Raw genomic sequence first — 12,286 nt, 5'->3', positions numbered from 1 at the left:
TTCAACCACCCCTCACCCAAAAAAAGAAAAAGACGATGGTGGCCTGGACCAGGGTGTAAGCAGACTGGATTAGAGAGCTACCTGGAATGTAGAGTGCCATAATGTGATTGATGGAGGAAAACTGAGCAATTAAGAGTCCAGAGTAATTCCTAAGTTTCTCTCTGGGATGAGGGATTGGACCAACATCACAATAAGAAGCTCCCATTTCAGACAAACCTCTTCACGTTTCACATCTGTGTAAGTTCCCTGCAACTCTGGACAGAATCAACCAACATGGGAGCAAGTTCACTACCTTGCAACCAAACATCCAGACTCTTCTTTCATTGGGTCCATGGGAATTGGACTCCCTTCTGGAAACAACAGTGATGAACTCATGGTATTTTATGGACGTAAGTTCATGATTTCACTGAGCAAGGACCACAGTGAGAGAACCAGGGTTTAATTTAATAGGATCTTGGCATATTTTGCTGGAACCGAAAGAATGTCCATAAATGTGCCAAACTTCCAGGCAAAACAGCATCCATTTGTATTTCTTTCTCCACCTTTAAAAAAACTGTCATCCTCCCTTCCCCTCCTCCACGTGGTAAACAGTCTGGATGGTAAAGTTTTAAAGTTGGAGACTTGAAAAAAAAAAAGTTGAAGACTTATAAAGGAGGACAGGAAATCAAAACCACCTCCGTTCCATGATTTGTGATGACTTCCTTTTCCAGGGTTTTGAGTTTAAAAAGAGGTTTTTTTTTTTTAATTAATTTTTAATAGCATCTGCTGTTACTGTGTTTTTCTATCTAGAAGAACTCTGCGAAGATCCAAGCTCAGCCTCTCACTTAATCATCTTCTTTATGGGAGGAATAAATGACTTCAGAGTCAATGTGCCGAGGGCATCCAAAGTCTTTCTGAGCTGGTGCACTTTGAGACTGAGGAACTTGAATCGCAAACCCCTGGGGGGCCCAGGACTTATCTTCTTTATCTCTTGTAAAGGGCTGAACAGACTGTGGGTATTCAACAAGTAATAAATAACGCCATATTCTATATCAACGGCAAGTGCAGTCTAGTTGGGAAAAGCCGATTCTGATAAAAATCAAGGTCCAAGCATCACCCAAGCCTTGGATTTCATCCAAATGTGACCTCGTGGGAAGACTTTTTGAAAATTGAGAGGAAGGAGGTACGTGTTGTCTTGAATTTCCTGTCCATATTGATCCACCTTAGTGTAGGAAGATAAGGGTTTTCTGCAACAGCAGAAGGATCTTTTTTTCTTTCTACATGTTGCTAGGTTTGACAGCTAACTGGTTTTCAGTTAATATCTATTGAATAAATAATAATAATATTTTATGTATGCATGAAGCACTTACTTTGTATATCAAGCACTGTGAAGAGGCTTTTACAGGGCAGATCTCGTTCAACCATCAAGTCAATACTATGGAGTAGTTTCTATTACTGACCCCATTTTACAGATGGGAAAATAGAGGTTCAGAAATGTTTAGTCAGTTGCTCAAGTTCACCCAGCCAGCAAATGGTATGGCAGGATTTTAACTTGACCTCAAAACCACTCCACTGTAGTATCCCTGCAAATCACATGCCTCATCAATTGAATACGCCGACTTCTGTGCCTGAGTTTAGACCAAAAAAAGGAATGACTGAAATTCAAGGTAATAAATAAATAAATGTGTGTGTGTGTACTTAGTCCTTCAGTCCTGTCTGACTCTTTGTGAGCCCATGGACTATAGCCCGCAGGGCTCCTCTGTCTATGAATTCTTCAGACAAACCCTGCATTTCAGGCAGATTCTTTACCATCTAAGCCACCAGAGAAGCCCAAATAAATAAATAAATAAATAAATACACCCTGCCAAATGATTCTTGAGAGGTTAAGCCCCAGAGGGAGTGGTTCAGTTCGGTTCAGTTCAGTCGCTCAGTCGTGTCCGACTCTTTGCGACCCCATGAATCGCAGCACGCCAGGCCTCCCTGTCCATCACCAACTCCCGGAGTTCACTCAGACCCACGTCCATCGAGTCAGTGATGCCATCCACCATCTCATCCTCTGTCGTCCCCTTCTCCTCCTGCCCCCAATCCCTCCCAGCATCAGAGTTGTTTCCAATGAGTCAACTCTTCACATGAGGTGGCCAAAGTACTGGAGGTTCAGCTTTAGCACCATTCCTTCCAAAGAAATCCCAGGGCTGATCTCCTTCAGAATGGACTGGTTGGATCTCCTTGCAGTCCAAGGGACTCTCAAGAGTCTTCTAGATACTCATATATTTCAGTTGCTTTGCCCAGAATATAGCCAACTCCTTAATGTCTCAGAAACTTGGAATTGGGCATTGAAAAGAACTTCAAAGATCGTTCAGTTCATTCTCAATAGAAGACTCCCTTCCACGAAGCAGTGCACCCTCTGCTTGTATCCCTCCAGGGATGGGAGGCTCGCCACCTCAAGTAGCTTCAAGTCCTGCCTAAAGCGCAGATTACCATTTCAAAACCTTTCGGGCCTAAGCAAGAAATTGGTGCCTAATTCCTGGTGCTTCATAAGAAATACAGATCTGTCTACCTAAGTGAACACTGGGGTTTGTCCCCTGGAGAGACAGACGAAATTCTATCAGAATGAGACTTGCCTGGCAGTCCAGCAGTTACGAATCCATGCTATCACTACAGGGAGCATGGATTCAATCCCTGGTCTGGGAACTAAGATCCCACGTGCCTCTCATTGTGGTCAAAAAAAAAAAAAAAAAGATATCAGAATTCACTGAGGCTTCCAGCCACCTTGAGTCTCCACATGCTGCTACTCCCAGCTCCATAATCCTTAAAAGCATAACAAGGTGGCAGATGTCATGGTGCATTCTGGAAAAGAGAGGGGAAAGTCTCTAATGTTCTAAGGATATACACAAGCAGTCTCTAAGGGCCTTCCTCTCACTTGGTCTTCTTTCACTGGCGCTTGAGTACTGGACATGCTGGAGTTCTCACAGGACCTCGCCCACAGCCAGAGTCCTCATTTTTCAGCCAAGACTACCTCACTTCTATTCATACTTAGTCCCTTCCACAGTCCCTTAGAACCCACATACCTACCACAGCAAAACTGTAGTGGTAATAAGTATTGTCCCTGAAGCCAGAGGGACCCATGTTTGCATGCCATGTTTATGGCTTACTAGCCATGTGGACAAACATCTTAGCCATTCTGAGCCTCCATTTCTTCATTCACTGCTGCGATGCTGTGCTAAGTCACTCAGTCGTGTCCAACTCTTTGCAACCCCATGGACTGTGGCCTACCAGGCTTCTCTGGCCCTGGGGATTCTCCAGGCAAGAATACTGGAGTGGGTTACTATGACCTCCTCCAGGGGATCTCCCCAACCCAGGGATCAAACACAGGTCTCCCACATTGCACATGGATTCTTTACCGTCTGAACCACCACAAAACGACCTTATTCCTCAGAGGGATACAGCACGTGCAAAGGAACGAGTGGGTCTATCCTGAAGATCTAATGTACAGCACAGTGACTATACTTAACAATACTCTATTTTACTGAGACTTCCTCTCAATGCAGGGGGCACAGGTTCAATCCCTGGTCGGGGAACTAAGATCCTGCATGCCGTGTGGCATGGCCAAAAACAGAACAAAACAAAACACTGCTGTATTACATACTTGAAAGTTGTTAGGAGAGTGGATCTTAAGTGTTAATCATCACACATTAAAAAAAAAAAGGCAATTATATGAGGAGATGGAGGTGCTAACTAACCTTGGTGTGGTAATCATTTCCCAATACACCCAGGCATCAAATCGTCACAGGGTACACCTTAAACTAACACGGAGCACATGTCAATAATATCTCAATAAAGTTGGAAAACAGTAATAAAACAAAATAAATTGACACATGACACATAAATTGACACAACAAATAGATAATCAGACAGACATAGACACCCAGACAGCCCCACAGACATTTGTATAGACATATACACGGACCCACACACACAGACACACAAAAAGACACATAGGAAGCAACAGCGATCCATCACAACCACGGCTCTGTTCCCTCATCCACAGGTTACCTCAGCTCCCTGCACCCCCATGCCTCCCCCTTGCCCGCCACCCCCAAGCCCCTAAACTGGGGCCAGCGAGGAGGTTTGATTGGCTGAGCTCCCTTTGGTGGTTTTATTTTTCCGAGTGCGGTTTTGAAGCAACACGGGAAGTAATGAGAGGAAATCATTTTGTTCGTTGTTGAACAAGCAGAGTACACCGTGGCAATGTGTATAACAGATGTGTGTGCAGGGAGAGGGTTTCTATACACAACTGTGTGCTCCCATCTCGCTCCAAAGATGCGGAATTCAAAACGGCATTTTTTTTTTCTTCTTTTTCTTTTAAGGGAAGGAAGCAGGAAGAGAGCTTGAACCCACTCCAGGGGTGTATTAAGTCGAACAGCTTCGAAGCATGGGGCAGCCTCGCCTGCAGCCCAGTTTCTCCGGAGAAGAGTCAGGGGATGCGTGCTGATGCTAATTCCTTGATTTATGTAATATCACGGAGTTGGATTTTAACTCTCCTTGCCCCCACAAGGACATTTGAAAAAAAATAAAAAACTGAACAGAATGAAAATCACTCCACAGAGCCATCTAGATGAAACCAGAAGTTGGCGCAAGAACGTGGTACCAAAACTGTTCAGGCTTCCAGTAAAATCCCGCCCGCGAGTCCCTTTCTTGAAAAACCCCACCCGGCCCTTGCCACCCGCTAAATGTCGTCCCCTTCCTCTGCATCCTTCCAGCTCTTATGCTTTAGGTCCAGGATGCTTTCGTCTTATCTCTGAGCTTTCAGTTCAGACCTCACTAAAGAGCCTTCTGCCCAGAGTCAAGGTCACGCTCCTACTCCCTGGAGAAGCCAACAGCTTCCTCGGGTCTGTGGGGCGTAAACTTAGCAGAAGACCGCAACTGGCTATATGTAAGCCGGATCCAGCCCCCAGACCTGTTTTACTTGGCTCACAGAGAGTTGGCGCAGACGACATATTATTTTACAATTTTCAATTGACACTTTCACAGAAAAATTTCAGTTTTTCAGCTTTTCTTGAAACCTTGAAAGTTCTGGCAACCTCAGCCTACATCCCTATGAGGTTATCTTGGCTGGAGCTGAGTGGTGGGTGGTCCCTTGAGAAGAGATGCTGAACTTTGCCACAGTCCCCAGCACTCCCTGGTGTCTCCTCACATTGTGCCTCAGAGGCTGGTGCTCTTTACCATTGACTTCTTGGGGTTGTTTTACGTACAGAAGAATTAAAAGGACCGGAAAATAGATCTCACACCCACCTCTCTTTCAAAAGTAGAGAAACAAAGAAGGATCAGGGTGGTGTAACAACAAAACAAAAACTTAACACTTACTTGAGGGCTTCCCAGATGGCTCAGCGGTAAAGAATCCACCGCTAAGGATTCTCTGGGTTCAATCCCTAGGTCAGCAAGATCCCCTGGAGAAGGCAATGGCAATCCACTCCAGTATTCTTCCTTGGAAATCCCATGGACAGAGGAGCCTGACAGGCTACCGTCCATGGGGTCACAAAAGAGTTAGACACAACTGAGGGACTAAATAATAATGAAATATTCTAAGCTCATTATATGAATTGATTCATTTAATCCTCACAACTCTCTAGGGGGTGGTCTATGGATGTTTCGAGTGGTTTTGTTTTTCTGTTTCTTGCTTGTTTGGTTGGTTGGTCTGGTTTCTGTTGTTGTTGTTGTACTCTGCTTCGCTTTGCTGCACGGCACGCAGGATTTTAGTGCCCTGACCAGGGACTGCACCTGCGCCCTCTGCGGAGGAAGCACGGTATTAACCACTGGACTACCAGGGAGGTCCCTCAGTGGATGCTGGTTTGTTATTATTGATGTTGTTGTCGTTACCCTTTTAGAGAATGGGAGAAATTAAGGTGAGCCAAGAAGGCCATGATTTACAGGGAAAAGGGTGTCCATTTTTTCTGCGAAAATGAAACATCCTGAGTACCATCTTCAGGATCTTTCGTCTGTCCCTTTACAGTCATTCTCCACCCTTCCCCACCCTACTCTGTGCCCCTGGAGATGGATCTTGATGGATCTGTGTGGGTCCCTTCTTTGGCTTCAAGTTAGACTTGGCCAACAGGAGAAATGGGGAAGAAATATCAGTGTGGAGAACCTGTGGTATATACTCCCCCATATATACCTCCCTGTAGTGTCAAAAAGTCTCAGAAGGTGGACTACACTAGACTAGACTCCACTCTACCCATGATCTAGACTCTGCCCTGCGCTAGACTCTACCCAAGGTCAGGGCTCCAGTCCTCTGAGGGCTTCTTCCATAGAATCACCGTCTTCAGTAACTTCTCTTTCAGCCTAGGGGAGGTAGGTGTCCCCATATGTTACTAGTCTCAGGGTACCTCACCAATCCTCTTTTTTTAAATTTATTTATTTGGCTGTGCCTGGTCTTAGATGTTGCATGTGGGATCCAGTTCCCTGATCAGGGATTGAATTCAAGCCCCCCACACTGGGAGCACAGTCTTAACCACTGGATGGCCAGGGAAGTCCCTCACTATTCTTCTTGGTTTTCTTCTACCTCTTCAGTTGCCTTCGTCCTTCCCGGACACCTGTAAGCAGTCCCTTGAGGAACCTTCCACCAGATGATGCAGTTGGAAAGCATCTTCTGTTTCCTGCCAGTCCATCTGATGCACCTTTGATCAGCATCACTCCTTTGTGCTACCTGCCCAGCCCTAGAACTTTTTTGAGTTGGCTACTCCTGTACTAGATTTAATTTTATAGAGCACACAAGAGGAGTCCAGCAAGCTTACCTGTGACTCTCAGAAAACGAACTTTTTTTTTCCACCACCATCTTTGACTCAAAAAAAAGAGCAATGTCTAGAATCATGCCCTTGGGTTGAGAGACCATATGGGTAGAGAAACAACCACTGGAACAGAAGTTAGGAGCCATGCATTCTAGGCAGAATGCCCCTTTTCAGAAACACAGTCACTCTGCTGAAGAGCCAACTGGGACTTCACCAGACCCAATTGGGCAAAATATTATAGCCACAGACAGGATCTTTCCAAGCCCTTCCCAGGGAGGAAGGCAGCCTATCCAGATTTTTCTCTTTCTCTTCAGTTTCCCTGTTCAATACCCACCTCCAACTTCTCCTTAAGCCTGGATAAATCCCCCTTACCCCACAAAAAAATTTCCAGTTGTGCATCTATGGCATAAATGTTTGTTTTTTGGACAAAACTTCATTTAAACATTCTCTATGTGGGAAAGGAATGGCTCTTTTAACAGAAGAATCCATCAATGTTGTTAATAAACAAAGTACATGTTATTTAACATCGCTGGACCCTGCAAGTTCCAGCAGGTCACTTGGCACTTCTCTAGAAATACGTTTCTGGATAATCGCAGAGTGCCTGGCCAGGCCTCACCCAGCAGTCTCTGAAAGTTAAAGTAATCACATCGTCAAGCAGAGGATGAGATCAGAATTGTGCAAAAGGGCCCTCAAAAACACAATCCTTCCTCGGCCAGAAGCAGAGAGACTGAGAACATGATTCCTCTCCTTCTCTAGCGTATGTTTGCTAAAGGCCTTCTCATCTACCCAGCCTGGACCTGGATCCTACAGCTGCTGGAGGGAAAGTGAGAGACAGTCTCCTGGTTCCCTGGGGGCTGATGTTCTGAAAGGTGCCCACATGCCCAAGACCCTGCTTTGATGGAATTTTCAAGGTACGAGAGGATCACCGACATAGGGACCTACCACAGTGATTTCCGCCCCAGGCTTGGTGTGGGAGTTAAGCAGACAGGAGAGAAAGGGTGCTGGAAGCATGGTAAGAGGATGTCCAAACGCACAGAGATGGGCATGCCAGCGGTGCCTGGACCACCACAAGACGTTCCACACTGCGTTCTAGAGCCCAGTGTCCATTTAGCCACTCACATTAGAACAGAAGCTCTCTGAGGGTAAGAATCCTCTCGTTTGGTTCGTGACTATAATGCCTGACACAGAGTGGCTGCTCAATAAATGTGGTACATGAATGTGTCCACAGATCTCCTCTATGTTGACAATGCACTCCACGAAAGAGTTAACACTGGACAGAACACAGGTCCAGTTCTCCAGGTGCTCAGGTTCTGGGGGAGGGGTTACAGGTAAGGCAATGGACGATTGCCATACAATGTGATAAATACTAAGGTATGGAAGCCACTAGGATGGATGGTTTGGTGAATGAAGTAAGAATCCTGGAGAGAGTAACATCTCAGCAGGGTTAACCAGAGGTGAGGGGACAGGAAGAGGCACCCAAGGCAGTGGGAACAGCACAGACAAAGGTTTAGGGGTGAGAAAAAGCAGGAGAGGATGTGACCAATGGAGACAGACAGTCATCAGGTGTAGATGTTATGGAGAAAGGTCAGCGAATCAGAAGATAGATGGATGAATAGATGAAAAGAAAGAATAGCAGATGGGTGGATTGGATGGATGGATAGAAAGTTAGGTAGATAGATAGGCAGACAGATAATAAGAAGGATGGATGGATGGGTAGATGGATGGATGAATGGTCAGAGAAGTGAATGGATGGATAAATGGATTGATGGATAGCAAGTTAGGTAGGTAGATAGATAGAGAAAGGGCAAGATTGACAATAAAATTCAATCACTATTGAGAGTTCAATTCCAATAACCAAATCTCCAATAACCAAGTGAACCCCACTAGTAATTAAGGTGGAATGAAGATGGGGATAGTGGAACAATGGGGACCATTCTCCATAACTTGAGGCAGGGTGGTTGCCATGGAGAAATATCAAGGTGGTGGGACCAGAGATCAAAGGCCTCCCCACCATCTTCTCCTCTGTTGGAGTTGAAGGATCAACTGTCATACCTCCTGGAGAACCAGAGAACACATCTAGATATCCCAGGTAAAGGATTGTTTCTGAGCATCTATTTCTGAAGCGGGGACATAAGGTTGAAAGGGGAGCATTTGTGTCCTTCACTGATTACTTTTGTTTTGTTTTCCTGTATGTGCAGCATGTCTTGGGCTTTCAGGATCTTAGTTCCTGATTAGGGATTGAACCTGTACCCTCAGCAAAATGATTGCTGTTTATCAGCTTAATTTTCTTTATACCAAGCTTGTAATCAAAAGCTTCAACAATGGATGCAAAACAGATATGCATTAGAAGGAAAATTCCCCTCCTCCTAATCAAAGCCTCCGATAATTAATTTTTTCTAAAAAGACACACAAGAAATTGAAAGCTTTGCTCGCTTCTTGGGAGACCTGGTCTCTCGGACAAGGGAAGAAAGGCGTCTTTACTGTATACCCTTTAATATGCTCTGATTTCTTGTTTCATTTAAAAAATATACATAAGCTAAATAAAAATAAGTATAATTTTTAAACTAAAATTATACACATAAAATCTAACCATCTCTTAAATAGGCAACTATGTCTCTTACAGAACTCTTTTCCTTTGTATATAGAAACACAGATACATCACCTATACACTTGTTCAATGATTCAAATATGTCTCATTCTTTTTAAAGGTTTGGCAGAATTCCTTAAGAGCATGATCTGTTTTAATCTGTTCCCTTTATGTAAAAGAGAGAGGATTGAAACGTTGCTGTTCTGGTTGCATGTTTCTACATGGATCATTCCAGACTGCAAGGAAGCACAGTACCTCCCTGGGAACTTCAACACGAGGCCAGCTCAAAGCTCGAACATTTGGACAGCTGTGTCAGGGGGCCTATGACATGGCACACAGAGGTGAAAAAAAAAAAAAAAAAAGCTTTTTTTTCTTTTCTTTGACCACGCTACATATGGAATCTTATGTAGCACATTCCACACTACATGTGGAATCTTAATTCCCCAACCAAAGACCAAATCCCCTTGGAAGTGTGGCGTCCTAACCACTGGACCACCAGAGAAGTCCCCAAGAGCTCTTTAATCAGACCCCCGGGTTTGAATCCAGGCTCAGTCCTTTACCATCATGGGATGTCAGGGTAAATCTCAATGTTCTGATCTCTTAAGAAGGCATCATTGCGTCCCCCTCATAGAATACTCCGTGAGGAGTAAATGAGAGACCCAAACAGAGCAGCCAGGCTGTGGAAAGACCCAAGCACCAGGAAAATGATGCATATGAATGTCAATGTCATTAGCATATCATTACCTCCTCCAGGATGACTATTGGCTAAGCGCCCTCTCCTCCAGCCACTCACTCAACACATGTTAATTGAGTGCCTAGCGTGTGTCCAGCTGGGGTCCACCCAGCGCAAGGAGAAAGGCACACATCAAAGGGAAAACTTGAGTCAACTTTGGCTCCAGAGCCCAGGATTTCACTTTACACCTCTGATCTGGGGCTGCCCTAAATCAGCAGGGCCCTTCCAAAGAGAAAAGAAAAAAAAATACTAATAAATGTACCTAGAGTTCAAAGTCACTAATGTGGCTCCAGAATATTAGGACGTGGTCTTTGTTTCCAGGGCTCTGAACAGGGATGTTTCAAGAGAAAATTTAAGGGAGCACTTCCAGAATGCATTTTGCTCACACTCACTTATAAGCCAATGAACCTGCATAGGGAAATCAGAGCAGGGTCCAGGTTTAAGTTAAATTATAATAATATTGATAGTAGTTGTAATAATATTAGCCCTTATTAGGAGTTTGCTATGTACCAGACCCTGTGCTAAGAGTTTTCCAGGCCATCATCTCATTTCATTTTCAAAAAAAGCCAAGAGTGGGGCTTCCCTGGTGGCCCAGTGGATAAGACTCTGCGCTCTCATTGCAGGGGGCCTGGGTTCGATCCCTGGCCAGGGAACTAAGATCCCGTGTACCACAACTAAGCCTGTGTGACACCACTGAAGATGCCCACATGCCTCAACGAAGATCTAGAGCAGCCACAAATAAAAAAAGTAAATAAACCAAGAGATATGAAGTGTTAAGATCTACAATATACAGAAGAGCCATCAGAGGCTCAGAGAGGTCAAGGGGCTTGCCCGAGGTCACACAGCTAGTGAATGGCCAGATCAAGATTCTGACCCTAAAATGCATGCTCCAGAGAGCTCTCTGCCACTCCCAAAGTCAAAAAGTAAAGACTCCTCAACTTTGAGGGAGATTTGAACTTCTCTTCCCTTTTCTAAAACCCTACAAGAGCCATCACAAAGAACATTGATGGAAACAATTGACGACTAGAAAGTTAACCCTGAATATTCATTGGAAGGACTGATGCTGAAGCTCCAATCCTTTGGCCACCTGATGCAAAGAGCCAACTCATTGGCTGGGAAAGATTGAGGGCAGGAGGAGAAGAGGGCAACCAAGGATGAGATAGCTGGATGGCATCACCAACTCAATGGACGTGAGTTTGAGCAAGCTCCGGGACACGGTTGAGGACAGGGAAGCCTGGCGTTCTGCAGTCCACAGAGTCACAAAGAGCCAGACATGACTCAGCAACTGAACAACAAGAAAGCTAATAGCAAGCTCAGTGGTAAATTCCCCTCTTGGTGTACTCTGGGGCTGCACACATAGGCTACAAAAGAAAGGTGGCAAAAACCGGGATCTTTTAGCACAAGGCCTGGGAGACAATGAATGACATTGTAGGCTGAGGCAGCTGAACCTGAGAACCCTGGGGACCTGGCCACATCTCTCTAATCGGATCTGAAAACCACATTCCTACGGTTCCCCCAGGTTGCGGCGAATTCCTTCGACTTATTAAGCAGGTACGACCTGCCTTTTCTGATATAAAAACAATAGGCTGTGTGCCTGGCCGGGCTGAGACCTAACAGAAAATAAAAAGTCAGCAGCACAAAGCCTATCACCTCCAACACACATCTGGAATGCATTTTCTATTGATATAAAAATGGATATGTGGATAATGCATATGTGTATTTATGAATCTGGTGTATTAATCACAAAGGTCACAGTGAGAAAGGGCCATTCCAATGCCAAAACCAGCCCCCGTGATGAGCTTTCGGATGACTCTGGGGTTGACTTATCCCAACCAAGGACAAAGCCTCATACACACACCCTCTTCCACACCAAGCAGTTCTCCAACACCCAACCAGACTAACGATGGGCATGTTTTCTCTGGTGTCTTGGAGCAGATACATTAAAAAACAGAATATGCTTGTGAGATCTGCTGATTCTAGCCATTTCGAATGACAGCTCTTAATTAACCGAAAGCTGGTTTTCTTGGAAAACTGCATTTTACAAGACAGCTGGTGAACTTCTTTATTTCATTTATTCAGTCAAGAAATATATTTTAAGCACTTACTATGTGCCAATAATGTTTCCAGGTGCTGGAGATAGAGTCACCAACAAGACACATAAAGTCGTGTACTCTTGGATGTTCCTAACTAGGGGGACATATA

At 44.8% G+C, this 12,286-nt stretch overlaps 1 non-coding gene across 1 annotated transcript; it reads left to right on the top strand.

Annotated features, from left to right (window-relative positions):
* The first annotated feature begins 10,664 nt into the window (after window positions 1-10,664).
* Window positions 10,665-10,737, top strand: TRNAE-CUC. Its single transcript has one exon. It is a non-coding gene; the product is annotated as a tRNA-Glu (tRNA).
* Window positions 10,738-12,286: the final 1,549 nt, after the last annotated feature.

The sequence above is a fragment of the Bubalus bubalis genome, chromosome 17 (assembly GCF_019923935.1).
Source record: "Bubalus bubalis isolate 160015118507 breed Murrah chromosome 17, NDDB_SH_1, whole genome shotgun sequence".
Lineage (NCBI taxonomy): Eukaryota > Metazoa > Chordata > Mammalia > Artiodactyla > Bovidae > Bubalus > Bubalus bubalis.
The sequence above is the reverse complement of the archived record's forward strand: the minus strand, read 5'-3'. Positions and strand labels throughout refer to the sequence as shown.